Source organism: Solanum pennellii, chromosome 1 (genome assembly GCF_001406875.1).
Source record: "Solanum pennellii chromosome 1, SPENNV200".
Classification (NCBI taxonomy): Eukaryota; Viridiplantae; Streptophyta; class Magnoliopsida; order Solanales; family Solanaceae; genus Solanum; species Solanum pennellii.
This window is the reverse complement of record NC_028637.1, coordinates 72,462,893-72,484,849: the sequence shown is the minus strand read 5'-3', so window position 1 is coordinate 72,484,849 and position 21,957 is coordinate 72,462,893. Positions and strand designations below refer to the sequence as shown.

Here is a 21,957-nt window from a genome sequence, read left to right as displayed (position 1 = left end):
TATATATATATATATTGAGTTGTCATTGTATTTCTTTAAATAAATTGAGTTGCTATTTACTGTTGAAATGTTGTATATAAACTACACCTTTACAATTTTCTATTTCTACGTTTATTTGAGTATCCATAAATTGAGTAGAGTTGAGGTATGTGTTTCTTCCATAATTCAATTCAAGATTATGTCATGTTTAGTTTTACCCTAGCTTTGTCGTACATGTTATTTACTGATGCCATTAGTCCTACATCATTTATGATGCATATAGAGATAATAGATATCAACATCCACCACCTCGTCGATCTAATTAATCACTCAATGTCAGTTGGTGAGCCTCCTTAATTTTAGGTGGACCTCTTTGGTTTATATTTTGCTTTATTAATTTTGTTTATTTAAGCTATTAGGATGATAAATGGCCTTTTCCCGTTAAACCTCTTAGTATCTAGGAGGGTTCATAGGTAGTTCTTTAGTATGATTTTTAAGTTGTTTGATGTTGAGAATTGAGTTGCCTTTTTGTCTAGTTGAATGTTTCTTTTAAGATGTTCTAAATTTATTGCATGAGTTTATGTTTTGAGACTGTTTCAAGTTATTTATGTTTTCTGTTTAGTGATAAGACAAGCCAAGGGTTCGCTTGGGGCAAGCAATGGTTTTCGACTTTCTGTCCCTCCTTGGTTGTTGGATTGGAACATGACATGTTCCTTACCTTGTGGTATGCATACTTTTTGTATCGACTCAGTTCTTCTAGAAGATTAGCTTGGATGGTTTTTACCTTATCTTGATCATATATCACAATATCAACCCGCAAAGGTTTCACATGTCCAGTCTCAAACCACCCTATGGGTAATATTTCTACCATCAAGTGCCTCGAACAGTGCTATGTCAACTCTAGAGTGGTAATTGTTATTGTAGGATAACTCACACAAAGGTAAGAACTAATCATAATGAACTCGAAAGTCAATCACGCATGCCCTCATAATGTAATCTAATACTTGAACAGTTTTCTCTGATTGACTGCCTGTCAAGCAGTGAATGGAAAAAATATCTAAAAGTGAGTTGACTGCCCGATTCCTTATCCAATTTTCCCCAAAACTTGGATGTGAACTGCGTACCATGGTCCGAGATGATCGAAAGGGGAAGCCCATGCAGTCTCACCAACACTTTCATAGAAACCTTAGCCAACTGCTGAGCATGATAGTATACTCTAACCAGAATGAAGTAGGCTGACTTAGTCAGTATATCAACCACCCAAATGGAGTAATACTTTCCCAAGGTCTTGGGAAGACCAACCACGAAATCCATAGCTATCATATCCCAATTCCATTCCGGAATTAGAATTCACTGAAGCAAACCTGCAGAACTTTGGTGCTCGTACTTTACTTGCTGACAGTTTTGACACTTATTCAGAAACTCATCCACTAATGAAGTCGTTTCATATCTTAGTACATCTTGGCAACAACCAAATGAATGGAATAACATGAACCATAGGATTATGCTAACATATTTTGAATCAAGTCGTCCACATAAGGAACATAAATCATTCCCTTAATACTGAGCACACCTCCACTTTAAGAACAAGATCTTGTACCTTATCAGAAAGTCTTATTTGAGAGCTCATTAAAATTCTAATCATCAAACTTTGTGGCCTTTATCTCCTCAATGAAAATGGGCCTATTTTAATGCTAGCTAACACCTCACCTTTTTTCGGAGATGCTGAACTACATGAACATAGACCCCAAGGTTGGAATCTCTTTGAACAAGGGTCGGTTGGACACACCCAAACAAGAAAAACTACCCATACTTACCATCTTTTGGCATAGTACGTATGCCACGACATTAGCCTTATCCGGATGATATTGGATAGTAACATCATATCCTTAAGTAACACCATTCACCTTCTATTCCTCAAATTCAGGTCTTTTTGAGTGAATACATGTTTAGACTACGATAATTAGTAAATACCTCACACTTCACAATATAAAGGCAATTGCGTCAGATTTACCGAACAAATACTACCGTTTCCATCTACAATTCATGTGTCGGGTTATTTCTCTTATGCACCATCAGGTGTCGCGACACATAATCCATGAAATTTTTTTTTGTTCATCAAGACAACACCTAATACCAAATGTGAATCATCACAATAAACAATGAAATCTCTACCTTCCACTGACACTGTTAGAACAGGTTTTATGGTCAGAAGATTTTTGAGTTTGTTGAAGCTCTGTTAACATTTGTCCGTCCACTCGAAAGGCACCTCCTTTTTAGTCAGCTTTATTAAAAGTGTGGTGATAGAAACAAAACTTTTCACATACCGATGATAATAGCTAGTTTGCCCCCAACAAAATTCCTAACTTCAGTCATAGAGCTTGGCAGCTGAAGTCAGCCAGAAATTTTTGGGATCTTCCATTACCCCTTCATTTCACACCACATTCCCCAAAAAGGCAACTGAAGTCAACTAGAACTCACACTTGGAAATTTTTATACAAATTTTTTGTCTAAGGACATCCAAAATGATACAAAGATGGTCGGCATGCTCTACCTTACTCTTCGAATAAACCAACATGTCATCAATAAAGATTATAACAAAAGAATCCATGAAGGGATTGAACACACCATTCATCAAAATCATGAAGGTTGTGTGGGAATTGGTTTACCCAAACGACATCACTAAGAACTCAAAATATCTATAGTGGGTCCTAAATGTCGTTTTGGGGACATCCTCAGGCCTAAGCTTTAACTGATGGTACCCAAACCTTAGGTTCATAGAGAAAACTGATTCACCCACAACTAGTCAAAGAGATCATCTATCTGAGGTTTAAAATACTAATTTAGAAAAGAGACCCTATTCAACTTCCGGCAGTCTATGCTCATCCTCATACTACCATCCGTCTTCTGAAAAAACAAAAGAAGAGTACCCAACGAGGAAGCACTAGGACAGATGAAACCTTTATTAAGAAGCTCATGGATTTGATATTTGACATCTCTTAATTCCTAAGCCATGCAAAAGAAGGAATGGAAATGGGGCGAGTTCCCAGTTCCATGTAAATGGAGAAATCTATATCCCTATCCAGAGGCATACTAGGTAAATCAGTAAGATACACTTCCTTAAATTAAAACACTACAGAAATAGATTCTATCATGGAAGACTCAACATGAACCTCCTATATATTAGCCAAATATGAGAAGCACACATGCCCACTAGTTTCATAGCCCGAACGAAAGATAAGACCTTAGTTAACGTAGGGTTGTACTCCCCTTCACACTATTACCTTTCGCTACTCGTGATCTATAGAGTCACAATTTTAGAATTACAATTAAGTACAACACAATAAGGACAAACAATTCACATGTAACATTACATCAATGTCTTTCATATATAGAATAACCAAGTCATCCCAAGTTGAAAACCCATAAAAAGTAGTTCAATCACAATACACATGGGTTACTATGATACACTCTCCAACAAGGGTAGAAACATAGATGAAGGAATCAAGTACATCACATAACGCATGAAATCCCAAGGAAAGCTAAACTAAAAAAAAATGAATAAGTAGAACCAGAATCAAACAAAACAGTAGACATCTAGTCATAGACAAGAATAGTATTTGTGTTTAGTGCATCTTACACCTCAACCGAGGTCATCCCCCCGAAAGGGATAAAACTGAGCATTGTCAACTTGATGGGAAATCTCCTTGCCTTGATTCACTACTCCTCTACCTGCATTACTATTTCCCCAGCCACCACCACACCGCTTGTTTCCTCCTCGTCCATCCTGTGGATATCCTCTGCCATTACTACCGTTGCCCGCTTGTACAACTACTTTGGTCTATTATATCACAGGATTACACATGTGAGGATGGAAACAATATCTCCTTACATGCCTAGGTTCTCCGCAATTGTAAGAACTACAGTCAAAAGATGGCATGCTTCCTGATACAGGTGCCAATCCTTGATTATCCTTGATGGAATTCTACTTTGGAGTTCCCGAGTAGTCACTTGTAGAAGCAGGCAGGTCTGACTTAATTGGTCGAGCTGCAATCGTTGGCCTACCTGAACCTATGAAGTAGGAAAACTGATGGTATATATGCTCTTGGACTTTTTACCCAAAACCTTGGCTTGCTCATAACGACGAACTTCTTCTACTTTCTTTACAATGTTTGTACCCTAATGAATGTTTTACCTGAAAGGTCATGTTTATAGACAATATCTGCACTTTGGGTTCAATCATTTGATGAATAGACCAATCCTCTCCTCCTCTATAGTCACAACGGGGTAGAATATCTGGACAAGGCATGGAAATTCGCCTCATGGGTAGCTACACTCATTCCACCCTTCTCTAAACCCATAAACCCATCCTTCTTGTGATCTCTCGATGTTCACGGCACATACTTCACAAGGATCAGACCATGGGACTGCATCAAAGTGAGTGGGGAAAATATTGGCGTTCCTCTACCACAACTTAGCATCACCTAGAAGTTAAAAGGTCACGAATTCATAGGCATCCTAACTCTCGAATTTAGGGAAAACAAGTGAATTATGCTTCAAAAATAGTCAAAATTTCATGCTCAATACTAGTATCACGACCCAAAATCACGTGTCGTGATGGCACCTATGTTCCTAACCGATAGGCAAGACAACCCAATAAATTTAACCATTTCAACTTAGTGAAGAGTTAAATATCAACTAATATCTAACATACTATGTATTCAATTTTTATGTGAAAAAATTGAAATACCACCCAAAGATTTAGTGTCATAAATACAAGACCCTCTAAACTATGATACAAGTCTGGAACTAAATAACCAACCTAAACGCAAGGAGTACCCTAAATACTAAAATAAAATAATAACTAGAGACATACAGGGAGGTGTAGGCCACATAATAGTAGAGTAGCTCATCACAAAACTCAACTAAGCTCCACGAAATGCACATGAAGTTGAAATCCAATCTGCACTACAAAAGAGTGCAGCAAGTGTAGTATGTGTACGAAACCACGTGTACCTATTATATCTCATTAACAGACAACGAATAAGTAGTAACATGTCTGTATAAGAAAATAGTCCTTTAATGTTACAAGTCCACAATAAATTTATCAACCAATTTGTCTTCAATATGAACAATCAGACTTCGCGACATGTCTAACAACAAAGAAGAACAAATAAAAAAGAAAGAAGGATGTAATGAAATAAAATGCAATGTGATACCATGAAATGATATGCCTCGGATGCCCAATACTCCATCAATCGTATATACATGATACTCCTCAGAAAAACATCGAAAGTTCATGATCCATGGGGGACTCGCGAGGTTGATATACCGAAACGGACGATCTCCACCTGTCAGTGGAAACGATGTTAACGCACTAGCATAAAATCAAATCATCCCCAGCACGGACGATCTCCACGTGCCCAACTTAATATTATAATCAACCACTGGCACAGACAATCTACACGTGTCCTAATTATAATCATAACTCAGTCTCAACATGGACAATCTCCACGTGTTAGACATTTACTCATACTCAATCTCATGTCAATGCATGTGCACAATATGATATCAAACCAAGGGAATGATGCAACATCTCAATAAATCAAATGTCGCTTTGACATATAATCACAACAATTACAACAATTATACAGGTAAAATAAAGAAGCACAACCATACACAAGAAATAAAATCACTAAATATATCAGCTAATGACCATATGCTTTGGCATTCATAAATTACAATCTATCATATTATAGTAATAAGCTTTTCCGTTAATCACACCAGTATTCGTACCAATGCCTGTCACACAATTGGCACCAAACCTCCATCTTTCCTCACTACCCATTGTCTATTCCATTTTAAATATTTAATTAGAAAACATCTCTCAACGAAGTCTAGAAAGTCTTAACATACCTTGAATGTAGCACACGAGTCACGAATCCTCAAGATTTCACCTTTCCCTTTTGTAAAGCTTGTTAACGTCCCAATCTATCAATTATGCATATTTTTTAAAGTAAATAAGCCAATAGACAACAATACTACTATATGTTTATCCTAGACCCAAAAGATCACCCTAATCTATAACCAAGTTCCTAAATATTGGTGTCACTAATAAGCCAAGTCTCATATTCCTAAACTTCAAGCTTAAGATTATGTCTCAATTTCAAAAAAAATTATAAATCTGATTGTATTCAAAATACACCTAATATTAATTACCTATCATATATTAAGACTTCACTTATAATAAATAACCATGAGAAAATTCCAAAGTTTGCAACCAAAAATTTCGCAGCCTTAAACCTGAATAAACTAAAATACACGGAAATCAATTATGAAATAAACTTACTTTTTGCCAAGGATTATTTTTTTCTTAACTAACAAGTTTTGTTACCCTCAAGCCAAATCCATCGTGTGGCAGTGTTAACACCATACAAAATTTATTAATTTTTTTCCTTTCACTTCCTAACCAGAAATCTTGTATCCCTCAACATATGTCACTGATTCCTAACAAATACGTAAGGTACAATTTCAATTTTTCCAACACTTCCATAAACAACAATATTTAAGCTTTGCACAAAAAAAAATTCTTTTACCTAGAAGATTCGTTCTTGCTCTTGTAGATGCCGAGGTTTGGTTTTCTTTGGTCTTGCAGATACAAGTGATAATCAGTTATGGTGTGACAAGAAGAATTCTTAACCCTCAATTAATCTCACTTCATCTCTATACATGGGTCAAATTACTTAGGTATTAAAATAAGTTACGCACTAGCCCAACCACCATTTAATTTAATTATTTAACTTTTACCCGCTAATTGAATAGCCTTAGTTAAATCAATAGCTCAAAATTCTCATTGAAAACTTTACCGAAAGAATCTCTTATGGAACAAAAGTTCTACCACTCAAAACGACCTAGCAGGTCGTTACATCATCTACCACTAAAATAAATGTTCATCTTCGAACGGTAAAAGGAATAAAAGAAAATGAACGCTTAAAATAAATAGGAAAATATAATCCACATATCCGACTAATACTCCCAAATAGCCTCCTCCACTAAACGATGATTTCATTGAACATTTATAATTACATTTTTTGTCCTTAATTTCCGGATTTTCCATCCATGTTAGTTACCGACTTCTCCTCAATATTAAAGTTCTAATCAAGTAATGACGAATCTCATTGAATCACACAGACACCATCCTCAATGAAACTCCTTAGACATCAATTTATGAAATATAATGTAAGCATCGACAAACCAAGTGGCAAGGAAACCCCTAGCCACCTCACCAATACGTTGATCAATCTTGACAAAACAATATACCTCGGGCTTAACTTGTTCTTCTTTTCAAATTATATCACGGTATTTATATAGGACCCACTCTCCAATCTTTAACTCTAAATCATTCTATTTCAATCTTCATAACTTCTTTACCTAATCTAAGCCATGAGAAACCTATCCTATTTCAACTCAACCTTATCCATGAACTCTCTAACCAGACATATGCCCTATACACTAGCTTCAAAAGCATCAGACCAATCAACCAGAGATCCATATCTCCTACCATACAATTCCTTGAATGGTGCCAACTCGATAGTCGAATGATAATTATTATTTTATGGAACTTCATTAAATGCAAAAATATATCCCCCATAACTACCTAAGTTATCAAACACACCTTTAATATATATAGTTGGTTAAAATGGACTATCAATTTGTGTGTGCAAGGATGTTGTAAGATCCACTAGACTCCAAACTCTTTTTGCAAAGGCTGTCAAAGTGAGATAGAAATTATGTGTCTAAATATTAAAATAATAATGAAAAAAATGGGCATCTCATACAAGTGAAATATCTCCCAAATGTAGATCTAGTTAACTTATCAAAACTACAACTTATCTGAATTGATATAAAATATGTACACTTGGTCAATCGATCCATTATAACCCACATATCATTAAACTTGCACAAGATATGTGGCAACCCTATCACAAAATTCATAGCGATATGTTTCCACTCCAAGTCTAATATAAGAATTATTCAAGTCATATATTAATGTTGTTGGTACTCATAATTTACTTGATAACATTTCAAACACGAGATACAAGTACAATCCCTTCATACAATACTATCGATAATATTGCTTCAAATTTAAATACACCCCAATAGCTTCTGGATGAATAAATTATCTGAACTATCGGCCTCTTTCATGATTAATCTAGTCAGATCACATATCGGAAGAACATATTAAAATCCTTTATCCTTAAAACTCACTCACCACCAATAATTTCTTCCTTGACTTCTCCTTGTAACACCTTATCGTAAGTCCTATACAAATTTCCATCACCAAACTATCGAACACGAATCTTCTCCAATAAGGACTATCTCACCTCCATGTAATAACAAAGGTAAACTACCCATACTCACTGTATTTCATCCTAAGTTATCTACTATCACAATTGCTTTATCCAAACGATTAACAATAATCATTTTATAGTCCTTGAGAACTTTCATATTCATTCTCTTGAATTTAGATTCCTCTTATTAAATATTATGTTAAAAAACCTCAAAATACACGCTATAAATATAATGCCTCTACAATTTTAATATAAGCACCACCACCATAAAGTTTAAGAAAGAAAGTTCTTCTCATGAACTTTCAATCATCCCGAAGCATAAGCTATCACTTAGCATTCTAGATTAATAACCAACAAAAAGATAAATAGAGAGAAACACGACCCGAACGCAGCTGCTTTTCAGGACCTAAAATAGGATCTTTCTGACTTGAGAATCCGATCTCCACCATTCAATTCTACGACCAAGATGTCAGGAACACTCAGTCCAAATTTCAGCACAATCCAACGGTTAATAAGTCATGAAACATGATCTGAATTTTGCTGGTCGGAGAAAAAAATGTAGCAAAATAAACAATTTTCTTCTCTCTTCCCTCTTGTTTAAAGCTCTCTCAAAAACCTCTCTTATGTCCTAATGTCTTTCAATTAAATACTAATGAGTGATTGAATTTCTCTCAAGACCATCCTTTATTTATAAAGTAATCCTTTTCCTTACAAGTCAAACACAACTACAAATGGGAGTACAATTTCAATCATTTTCCTAATTGAAATGGAAACAAATAAAGAGAGTAATTATAATTCTTTTTCAAATTAGGATTAGGCCTTGAGCCCTTTAGCTGGAACATGTGCTTTAGCCCAACATTGAACTTTATAAAGCTCACTTCACATACATCAAACCAATGGAAAGCCGCTTACTGCTAGGTTAATCTAGTCAACGCAGGTGTAGTGAATGAGATCACCATCTATACTAACCAACTAGGACTAAAAAATCTAAATATCGTAATTAAAATAGGTCAGACACAATTTCAAAATGCCTCAATTTTCTTGGTATCCCCCATAATATATTTATTGATCACTATAAATTTAAACTATCATATCAAATTATTCAAAATCCACGCTAATAAAACATGAATAGAGCTTAATTTTCTTCATATTTGAAATAACCATACTCAAATAATGCTCGTAATCCTTCCTACTAGGGGAGTATACCAATATAGCCTTGATAAAAATAATAACAAAGGAATCTCAATATGATAGAAATACCCAATAGAAGTATACTTGATCCAACAAAATTTCTTACTCAACAAGTCTTGTTACTGTTCTTTCAAACTAACCAGAGTATTCTGATAAGAAATAACAAAATTGGCCAAGGATCTAACTATATGTCAATACTAAATTCTATATCAAACTAACATGGAATACCCATAAAAAAACTCTTTCGACATTAGATTTGGTTCTGAAGGAGCTATATCATCACTAGTATCCCCAAACATAAGATGGATAGTAATGCAACACTTGTTCCCACACATTGAAACTTTAGAGACAAAAACACCTTTCTTGAATGGGTACTAAGACTATCTTGCCACATTAAATTAGGATTACCTAACACATTTGAGGTTATTGTTTTAGACTTATAGTCATAAATTGAATGACAATGAGAAATTCAATCTATATCCAAATGATGTTTAAATCTTCTGTATATAAAAATAACTATGTTTTTCCACGTGTCATATACTATTAAGTCACTAAAAGATTGATGTAATCGATCTACTACTAAGAATCATCTACAGGTGTAGGAATGTGTATAGACATAAGAGAAAAGTCACAAAACATATTCAAATCAAAAATAAGGTACATACTGACGTAGAATGAAGCAGATCCACCTTCGAGATAAAATTAGAGTGAGTCGAGAGCATACTGAACCATACTTTAAAACAACCAAGTTACTCAAATACCGTTATTTATTAACTAAGATAATATATCCACCCATCAGTGTATTGGTCTATGATCTATGTAGCGATTCATAACTATTATTTGCCCATCTCTACAAGTATTCTAATATTGCTTCATACAAGTATCCCTTCAAACATCCTTTAACTAAGGACTTTTTCTCCACTCTCAATTTCAATAATATTACTGATCCTTAATTCAATATACGAAAAACTCCTCTAAATATGAATTTATCACTATTTAGCATTAATCATTCATTAAAATATCCTTGCTAATTCATACAAGTATAGCCTTGTATAATCTCTTGATGTGTTAAACTAAACTCTTCTTGTGGGCTCTATCAAATGAATATCAATATATTAATCTACCCATCCTACTTACAATATTTAAATTATCTTCAGTATACTTCCACTACAATGGTTAAAAGGAAAATCTATCACACAATTTATAATAAGTCTTACCCTCTAAAACATTATTAGAAGTGATCAAATTCTATGTCCTTGTCCTAACTCAACATCTATACATAGCCTTACTATGATCATTACCATCTTATTTGATAAACTGATATTGTAATCTTACACTTCTCTTAAAAATTTAAACATTATACCATTTCATTATTGAATTATATCCGATTGTAAACATGGTTTATAATAGTGTCCTTGTTAAATCAAATAACATTAAAGTACCATTGTCTAAATCAAACCTTATGCAAATCGTTCTTACTATTTCCAACCTCGTCAGATTCATTTTTTATAATAAAAAAGCTCATTAGAAAGATGTTTTTCTAACTAGGTAACAGCTGTATTAAATCGCAGAATGACATCCCATTTCATTGAGGCAAAATTTGAGAATGTTCTGTTACCATTTGTAGGAGAATGGAACTATGACTTGACCTTAAATAAAATCACATAAGCACGATAAAGAATGAAAGAATAGAAGTTTCCTTAAGTCCTATAGCCTCTCGAACATAAGTAACAGATGTCTCTGCACCAATCCCGAATATTCTACTAGACTCAGCTCCTGTACTCGTGAGACAGATGAACCTGGGCTCTTATACCAATTTTTCACGACTAAAAATCAAAAGTCGTGATGGCACCTATGTTATCAACTTATAGGTAAGCCAACCCAATAAATTTCACCATTTCAACTTGAATGTGAGAAGTTAAATATGAAATAATATCTAACATACTAAATATTCAAAAAAAAAAAGAAGCAAAATATAGAAATACCACCCCTAGATTTAGTGTCATAAGTACAAGAACATCTAAATAACGATACAAGTCTGGAACTAAATGACAAACCTAAATGCAAAGAATACTCTAAATACTAAAATAAAATGATAACTAGATACATAGAGGGAGGTTTGAGCCACAGAATAGCCAAGTAGTTCACCACAAAACTCACCTCTGAAAGCTCCGAGAAATGTACAAGAAATTGAAATCCAATCTGCACCACAAAAGAGTGCAGCACATGTAGTATGAGTACGAAACCACGTGTACCCAGTATATATAATTTACCGAAAACAAAGAAGCAGTGACATAAGTTTATAAAAAAATAGTCCTTTAATATTAAAAGTCCACAATATATTTATCAACCAATTTGTATTCAATAGGGACAATTAAATTCCGCAACATGTCTAACCAGCACTAAGAATATAATCAACAAGAATGAAGGATGTAATGTGACACCATGAAATGATATGCCTGAGATTCCTAATACTCTCTCAATCGTATATAGACGATACTCCTCGGGAATACATCGAGAGTTCATGACCCAGGGGGAACTCGCGAGGTCCATATACAAACATGGACGATCTCCACCTGTCTATGCAGACGATCTCAACGCACCATCATAAAATCAAATAATTTTCAGCATAGACGATATCCACGTGCCCAACTATTAATCATAACCAACCACTCGCACGGATGTTCTCCATGTGCCCAAATTATAATCACAACTCGATCTAAACACGAATGATCTCCACATGTAAAACATCTACTCATACTTAACCTCACATCAATGCATGTGTACATTATGTTATCAAAGCAAGGGGATGATGCAACATCTCAATAAATCATATGTCTCTATGACATATAATCACCTCAAATATCATAATTATACGGGTACAATAAAGAAACAGAATCATACACAAGAAATAAAGTTACTAAATACATCAGCTAATGCCCAAATGCTTTGGCATTCTCAAATTACAATCTATCATATTATAGTAATAAACTTTTCCATTAATCACACCAGTACTCATACAAATGTCTGTCATTCCATTGGCACTAGACCTTCAGATTTCGCCATTACCCATTGTCTATTCCATTTTAAATTTTTAATTAGAAAACGTCCCTCAACGAAGTCTAAAAAGTGTTAACAAACCTTGAATGTTTAACTTGAGTCAGAAATCCTCAAGATTTCGCCTTTCACTTTTGTAAAGCTTGAGAACGTCCCAATCTATCAATTATGAATATTTTTTAAAGTAAATAAGCCAATAGACACCAATATTACTATATGATTATCCTAGACCCAAAAAATCACCCTTGTCTATAACCACGTTAATAAGTGTTGGTGTCACTAATATGACAAATCTCATATTCCTAAACTTCAAGCTTAAGATTAAGTCTCAATTTATTAAAAAATTATAATTCTGATAATATTAAAAACACACCTAATATTAATATTAATTACCTATCATATATTAATACTTCAATTATAAATTAATAACCATGGGAAAATCCCAATGGTTGCAACCAAAAATTTCACATCCTGAAACGTAAATAAACAAAAATCAAAGAAATTAATTATGGAATAAACTTACTTTTTGCCAATGATTAATTTCTTCTTAACTAAAAATTTTTCTTACCCTCAATCCAAATGCATGACGTTGCAGTGTTAATACCATACAAAATTTATTAATTATTTTTCCTTTCTCTTCCTAACAAAAAATCTTATATCTCTCAACAAATGTCAATGATCCCTAACAAATACACAAGGTAGAATTTCTTTTTATCCAACAAATCCATAAACTACAATATTTAAGCTTGGCAAAAACAATTTCCTTTTACCTGGAAGCTTTGTTCTTGCTCTTGTAGATGCCGAGGTTTTATTTCTTTGGTCTTGCAGATACAAGTGATAATCAGTTATGGTGTGACAAAAAGAATTATTAACCCTCAGTTAATGTCACTTCATATCTACACATGGGCCAAATTACTTGCGTATTAAAATAAGTTACGGACTTAGCCCATAAACCACCCCTTTATATAAATTATTTTAAACTTTACCCGCTAATTGAATAGCCTTACTTAAATCAATCGCTCAAAATTCTCATTTAAAACTTCACCGAAAGGGTCTCTTATGGAAGAAAAGTTCTACTACTTAAAACGACCTAGCAGGTCGTTACAACTAGTAATCACAAGACAAAATATTGGACAGAAGAAAGCAACAGTGCCTAATGCTGCATCCACCCACGAAATAGTATCAGTAACGGGTCGGTTGATCGGAGATTGAGAATCTTTTAGTAATCAAAGGACTCCAAGGTCAACCAACCCATTCAAAAAGTCATGATCTGTTGAGCTAACACTAGGTCTAATTAAGGAATTTCAATATTATAAGCTTGCGCATCTATCTGTTCTTGGGTTGTAGAGGGTTTTCCTCCCTAGGAACATTCTCAGTTGGGGCTCCACCCTTAATGTGTGCCACTCTTCCTAGACCCCTTCCCATTCCTTTTCCCTACCCCTGCCTTGATCACGACCTCTGGCTGCAGACCATCTTTTGGATCATTGGTAGGAGATATGGGTCTGACGTTGTTGTATCACGCGGTAACCATTTACGAAAATGAGATTATAGGAGATTTTATAGAAATTTGGAACACAAAATACCACTTGAAATCAAGTCATAACATGAAAGGAGAAGAAGGCAGGGAGATTTCCTAAAGTTCTATAGCATTTCAAAGGAACATTCAAACGTCTATGAACCATTTTGCAAGACTCTACTAGACTCTTTTTTCGTACAACGAGATCAATAGACCTAGGGTTCTGAACCAATTTTTTCACAACCCAGACCACCGTGAATAACACCCATACAAACCCTCCAGTCGAGAACCACTACTATAACACAAGTAAGCAATTTTAAGAAAACTAAAGCATTTAATGATACAAAATTGGGTTTACTGACTAAATAAAGTATGGAATTCTTATAAACTTTGAGGTTCTAACAAACACTATATTGCGGAAACTTAATCCATAGTAATTGTACCAAAACTCTTCTAACCATAAAGTCTAAGAAAAGGGGGTGTTACCCCGAAAACTAAACATAAACAAGCTAAACATATAATCTGAGTCTCAATGGAATGGACTAAATAATTGATGGATCCATGACAGCTTGAAAGAACTGGCTCACTCTTGAATCTAGTCTCTCTCAAAGATATCCTAGATAAGGTTTGTCAGTAAATGCCTGAAGATGCCCTGTACTGAACAAAGAAAGAGCAAGTGAAGTATCAGTACACGAAACCACAATGTGCTGGAAGGTCACACGTCTACTCTAGTAGTGTAATACAACCAACTTATTACAACAAAATAAACACACATACACAAAATCCATCATTCAATAATCATTTAGGAGAAAAATACAATATCCCAATAACAATGGTAATTATTTATGTACTAATCATAATTTTTATCTTATGGAACCCACAACCAAACGATTAGTGTGTCGAAATGTGAAACTCGATACAATATGCATGTATCAAAACGTGACACTCTGTCCAATATATGTGTCGCAACATGACACCCTTTTATAAATATGTGGTGGAACATAACAATTAGTCCAATATATGTGTGAAAACGTGACACCCAGTTCAATAATAACAACCATAGTCAATATCACAAGAAAAATGAACAGTGCACATAGACATAGTAAAACAATATTCATGAGATATAATTGGTAACACAAAATCATTTCATATGATTTGATTTGTGTTTCCCTATTAAATACATGCATGCATACAATAAAGCAATAAACAAGCATATAAAACAAAACAAGAAGTCAAACCATAACCTACAATAAAGCCTGAACACTCTGAAGACCCATGAGTCTTCCCTTTCCTAAGTCCTTCAGCTTGTTCTTGATCTATAAACACGTAATTAACGCAAGAATCAATAAACAAGGCCTCATTTACCTGTATTATATAAATATATCAACCCAAGGTCAAACCCATCATCCTATTATTCAACTGGGGATTTTACTACCATTAATCATAAGGCCAAAACCCTCCCAAAATTATAATTAACGAGGATTCTAAGTTGTAGGATTCAAAATACGTATTAGGAGAGTAATAAACCTACCTTCAGCAAGAGAAATAGTGGAAATGTAATAACAAAATCTACTTGTCTTAGATTGTCCCTTATCTCTAAATAATGAAATTTTGCATAAATAATTATTTTAGGTATTTCCCGAATTTAATTCGCGACTGGCCCACTACAAAGCCCCACCCTGGAGACATTAATACCTCCTCAATGTCTTGGACGGAGACAGAACATCAAAGTTTGAGTTCCAAGATCCATTTCACACCACACCATCGAACCAAGAAGTTATAAAACTACCCTTTCAAGCCATGATCAGTTTTGGGAGTTTTACTCGCCCAAATTTGATTCTGGAAACTGTACAGGCTCCTTTAATGCCTTAGCTATGCACTCAAATGATCAAACTCACAATTAAATCCCTCTTTCGTTTTCCATATTGTCCTAGACCTCATGACTCATATTTTGTCCAAGTCTTTCCTAGGCTAGAAATTTCTATGTTACTACTCATAATTTTTCTGGCCTAAGTTTTTTTCCAATTGGCTTTTCCATAAAGACAAGAGTGGGTTGTTACACAAATGAGAAATAACCTGACATCTAGTCTGAGACTGGCCCCCTTCCATTCTAGTTATTTATCCAAAAGGAACAACATTATAGAAAACATATCATAATATATCATTCTAAGACAAACAAGTATTTTGTCAAACAGAATTGTGTGACCCTACATAATATCTGAAAGTCTAGTTTTCATAATTAATGGTGTTTATATCAACCATCAATGTTTAATTAATAACTCAACAAGTCCCTTTTATGTATCTATTTGAGCTACAAAAATGTTCAATTTTGTCAAATTAGTAGGAAATAATATTTAAAATGGGGGATGAAAACTTTGTAACGTTATCAAGGCAATTAAACTAGATTTTGTTACAAGACTATACTTATAATCTTCATATTTGTCCCAACCATTTTGCAAGAGACATGCAATTAGGATCATGAAGTGTTTTAACGATCCACCACGTGGATGTATAGGTCCACAAATAACGTCATGTATATGTTATTAAAATGTAGGGGTCTCAATCAAAACTTTTATTAGTGATATTCTCATAATTAACTTGTGTTGATGACAAATAAGAAAATTCACCATTTAAAAGAATCCACGTTATGAATGTCCAATTGATTTTCTTATAATTCTTCTCATCGGTATAAATTCAGGATGTCACTCAAAATGCCAAACTAAAAAATTATTGGGATTAGTATATTTTTTATTTGATATAAAATGTACCTCAGTTTCACTAATATTTGTACAGTACAAGCTAGATGTTGAAGAAGGGAGCTTATATATAACACATGTTTTCTGATAAACATTCTTGGTGATATGAAAATATCAAGATTCATTTCATTTATTGTCTTGGTATGATAATCAATTTTATGATGATCAATAAAAAAAATATGAATTCCGTAACTAAGTAAAAAATGTAATATTATCTGTGATGACTTTATCTTTCCTAGGCAAAAGTATAATCATTTTTCTGAAGCCCTCTATCATATTAGTAATATCAAAAAATCATGTCATGTTGATAAAGTGTATATAAAGATGAAAAGGAAGAAGAAGGGGAAGAAAACGAGGAGGAAGCAGTTCAGTCAACATTCAAACAAATTTTATTTTTTGTTGCTAATATAAATCATACTATTAGGACAAAAAAAAACATTATAAGTTACAGTACAATACAAAGTCTGAATTCAATAGTTTTCATATATAACATAAGAAATATAACTTTCAAAAATATTCAGTTGAATAACCAATTCAATAACAATTTTTCTAGGAGAGATTTTCATTGTGTGCCTCGGGTATGACCTCAAAATCCAAAAGGTAAAAAAAGATTGTATTGGAGTACTTAACTTAGTATCTCCTGTGTTGACAAGTATTGCATCATCTCCTAAGTTCACTTGTTGATGCCCAAATAAATCATCATTTCCTCTTTCTCTCTTCTTTGCTGGCCATAAGAAGATTACAAAATTAAAAACAATCAACAAAGGCAAATATAAAGAGCGTGAAAATAATAAAAATAATACCAATATATATAGTAACTAGCTTACCAATATTGGAAGGGATGTCACGTTTAGATAAGTAATTAGCTTCTCCTGATTTTTAATGTATACCCCATTAAAAGATTTAGTACATGTTCCAACTACATAACTTTTGATCATTTTTTACCATGCACATGTTGTATACGTCTTGGTTTCACCTGCAAATTAAATAATTAATTATAATGTATAAAAGAGTCAATATCATTATGTATTCTAATATTATGTTTTATAGTTAACATGATATCTCTCTTCATTTTCTCTTTATTCCTTTGTTATTTCAGGAACATCCCCATAGACAACAAATTTATACACTTCTATCAAAGATAGAAACTTTTTCTTTGTCTCCAAATGAAGGTAGACCTTCTTATCAATAATTATTAAATGCATATTTCTTCACAAACTCATCAACGAAAATATATATAATTAATCTTGTTGGAAGGAAAATATACAGATTATTCAAAAGGAAACTTACATAATCTATTATTAAGCCATCTGGATGAGAAATATTATTGCTGATCCAGTTTTGTTTTCTTTGTTCAAATGTAAGTGTATGCATGAAGTGCATATTTTTTGGGTACAATCTCATTCTGCAACCAAAACAATAATAATGAAATTCAATTTATCAAATATCAGTTCTCAAAAACTAATTATCTACACAAAGTAGGGAGTATCAGCATTTTGTCATCAAGTGGTACACAATGTGTTGGAGCATCAATATTATATATTATAGAAGATCAGTTCTAGTTATAATCGTTTCTAAGGTATTTGTACAATATATTTTGAATGAAACTCTAGAATTCTCATATATATATATATACTAGATGGGGAAGGCCCGTGGCAAGCACGGGCCCAATAGTGAAAATATCAGTATTAATGAATTATTGATGGTAATTGTCGCAGAAGATAAGATAATGTGATAATGTTATATAGTATTAGAGATATTCAAAATATATGTACAACTGATACCATATTAACTAAGGTAATAAAATCAAAATATTTTTTTGACATATGAGATCAACATGTGATTGTTTATCATATCATATATGTAGAGGATGCTGCTGTTCACTTTCAGTTGCTGATCTTCTTCATCATTCCCAAAACCATAGCATAGGGAGTTGTTAGGGGTTCCTGAGAAAATTGTTAGTGTTAGTAAATTTAGAAAGTTGAGTTGTGAATGACAAAAATGAAACCGTTCAAAAAGTATATATGACAAATGTGGGATATAATATTACCAGCAAAGCTAAATAACGAAGGCTGCACAAAAAGTTAACTGATTCATTTTGTGGACAAAAAGTTAACTGATTCATTTCATTCTCCCTATTGAGCAAAGTTGAATCGACTGGGAATCCAAAAACTTCATTAAGCAAAAGTCACAAAATCAAGTGAGGAAGTTCCTGTAATTAGACAAATTAAGGTATGTTAAAAAGTGAAAATACAATATTCAAATTCATATAAGTTGGATGTGTAATTTCCTGTATGTAAATAGGCAATAACTGATGAGATAATTGGCAGAATTTGAGAAAGACTCCCCGAACGCAGAACTTGAAACGAACAACAAAAACTTTACCTTGCTGTAAATGTCAAAATTTAAACAAATGCAGTAGATAGAACATTATCATTTGACATTCGAAAGTAAGAAGCAAATCAAGCTCCACATAATCATGCCGAGTTGCACACACAAGTACCACATTATGGACCTCACCAAAAAACCAGAACAAGCTACTCATGAATTTGAATTTCGAATGCAAATGACAGATTATACCCAACCATGCAATGCCACATTAAACTTAGCCGGGTAGAATGATGATATCTTAAAACAATTTCCATCCCAAGTTACAAGAATGTCCATTTCCCAAAAGACTTGAGATGGAAAAATATACAAGAAAAACATTGGCACAGGAGAGTGAAGGACACATATCATTGCCAATACTACTGGAGATCAGCCTGCAACTGAACTGGGCTTCCATAAACCATGAAATAAATAAAATAGAATAAATGGAAATAATTCTCTCACGAGATCCTCAGTATTTAGGGGTCAGAAATTCATATTTTCCAGTGAGGTAAGGGAGTTCAGTGAAACTATACCAAGATGTTCATGTAAGTAATAATGTAAAGTTCGCAGAAATTAAACTGGAAAATGGTACAAATTTTGAACACAGTAAATGTTGGGAAGATATATGTTATGCTGTTGCAGAAGCTCATCACTTGATTTACATTGTTGGGTGGTCTTTTTTTTATAAGATTAAACTATAATTATTCAGAATTCTGAAGGCATAACAAAAACGAAGATGCAAACAGAGGCATGGTATGCAGCAGTTGTCTAACTTAAAAGTGCAGCAAAGTTTCCAAATACATAGCCAAACCATTGGCTCAAATATAGCCAAAAGTGTAGCAAAATTTAGCTTGACACATAGCAATAATAGACAGAAATTTGATCAGAAGTGTAACAAATAGTTTAGTCTAAAATTCAGCAGCAATATGATAAAAAATCAGCAACCCATGGTGTAAAATACATCAAAAAAATGGAGCACAGAAAGATTAAAATGCAACAATGATTCAACCTCAAAATGAGGTATCAAACCATAGCAGCCAATCTCATCAAAGGCAACAATTAATTCTCATCAAAGACAGACAGGGCAAACACATTATCTCTATTTTTTTCCATTCCTGTTTCAAGTAGTTCATGATTTATTAAACTAATTTACAATTTATCAATGACACTCTTAAATTTTATTAAATTTCAAATACTGGTAAATGTTTTGAACTGTTAATCACTGTGATTTATAGTTTGATTTTGAATAATAAATGTGATAATCAGATGTAGACTGACCTTTTACAGTTTTTTTGTTGGTGTGGGTGGTTCAAATTTCAGAGTTGCATTTGAAGAACCAGCTGCAGTAGTTGTTTCTGTCACCTCCATCTCACTTATCTCCAAAGGTCTTATCTTTTTGGAATTCCTATCAATAGTGGTTGGAGAAGTATGTTGCTTTTCCATGTAGGAAATAATGGAGTAAGTTGCTTGTGTATTGTTTGAGGTACCCCAAGATGACTTCCTTAGCTGAATTTGAAATAGTTTGTTGGACAACATCTCATGGACATGATTAACATGCAATGATTGCCTCTGTAATTTTTATTTACTCAGATCACCTGCGAAGCTTTTAATACTACAAACTAAATAAGCACATAGGAAAAAAAAGGTAGAGTAGCAATTTGGACAAAGTAGCTACATGAACCTCACTGGTATCTTAAGAAATACATATACAAGTAAATTAAGATGGTAATAAAAATACAGAGGTTAAGTAACTTGGAGAGGAGAAATACATATCTTTTATTGGTAGAAATCTTCAATATCAAGAGTTCAATCATACTATAATTCCAGATGATAAAATATATTATCAGATTTGAGTTATAGGTAATTGATTTTGAGTGGTATAATTATTGTGGGTTGTAAAGTTTCTTGGAGCCTAAAGTTTCTTGCAGTGAATAAACCCTTTCAAAGGACACCGGAAAAAGTTGACAAAGATTTGTTAGACGTTTGCAGGAGATAGAACATGTAATTGTAATCAAATGAAAGCAACAAACTACCTTTGAGGTCCTAGAGATAAAATGAAGAAGGTGAACTTTGTTTTTCTTGCTTAAATCTAAAACAATATTTTCGAACAAATTAATAAGAGATGATACAAATATGCAGACTGTTTGTATTTGCCTTTAGTCATCAACTGCAAAATAAGGAAAAGATTGAACAGAAGACGATCTGTTGACTTGAGAAGATGAACAACCTTTGTTGAAGCATTCAAATTTGAAGAGCAGAAACAAAACACACCAAAATAATCTGATGGCTACAAGAATGAAATCTGATGCTGCATGCAAGAACAAAACAATAATTTGTTCAATTTTAAGCTCAAAAAGATTGTTACCTGAGTTGTATTCTACACCTCTTCTTCTCTCTAATTTCTGACCACTATGCGATAAAACCTCTAATTTGTATTATCTGGACAGCAACATTGAAGCGAAATTTGAGGAGAAATGGAGATTAATGGAGAGGAATTGTGGAGGAGAAGCAAAGAAGGAAAGAAGTAAAGTGGATAGACAATAGCGAAATTACCCATCTGCCCTTGTTCATCCATCCTGCACAAATGTCCAAATTTAATGATAAAATTACATAATTCTCCTTGTTAAATAAAAGAAAATATATACCATCTGCCCTTGTTCATCCTGTACAAATGTCCAAATTTAATGATAAAATTACATAATTCTCCTTGTTAAATAAAAGAAAATATATATTATAT

General features: G+C 33.5%; 1 pseudogene; it reads right to left on the bottom strand.

Annotated features, from left to right (window-relative positions):
- Nucleotides 1-14,758: 14,758 nt before the first annotated feature.
- The window catches only part of LOC107031551, a 7,931-nt pseudogene continuing 732 nt past the window's right edge, over nucleotides 14,759-21,957 (bottom strand).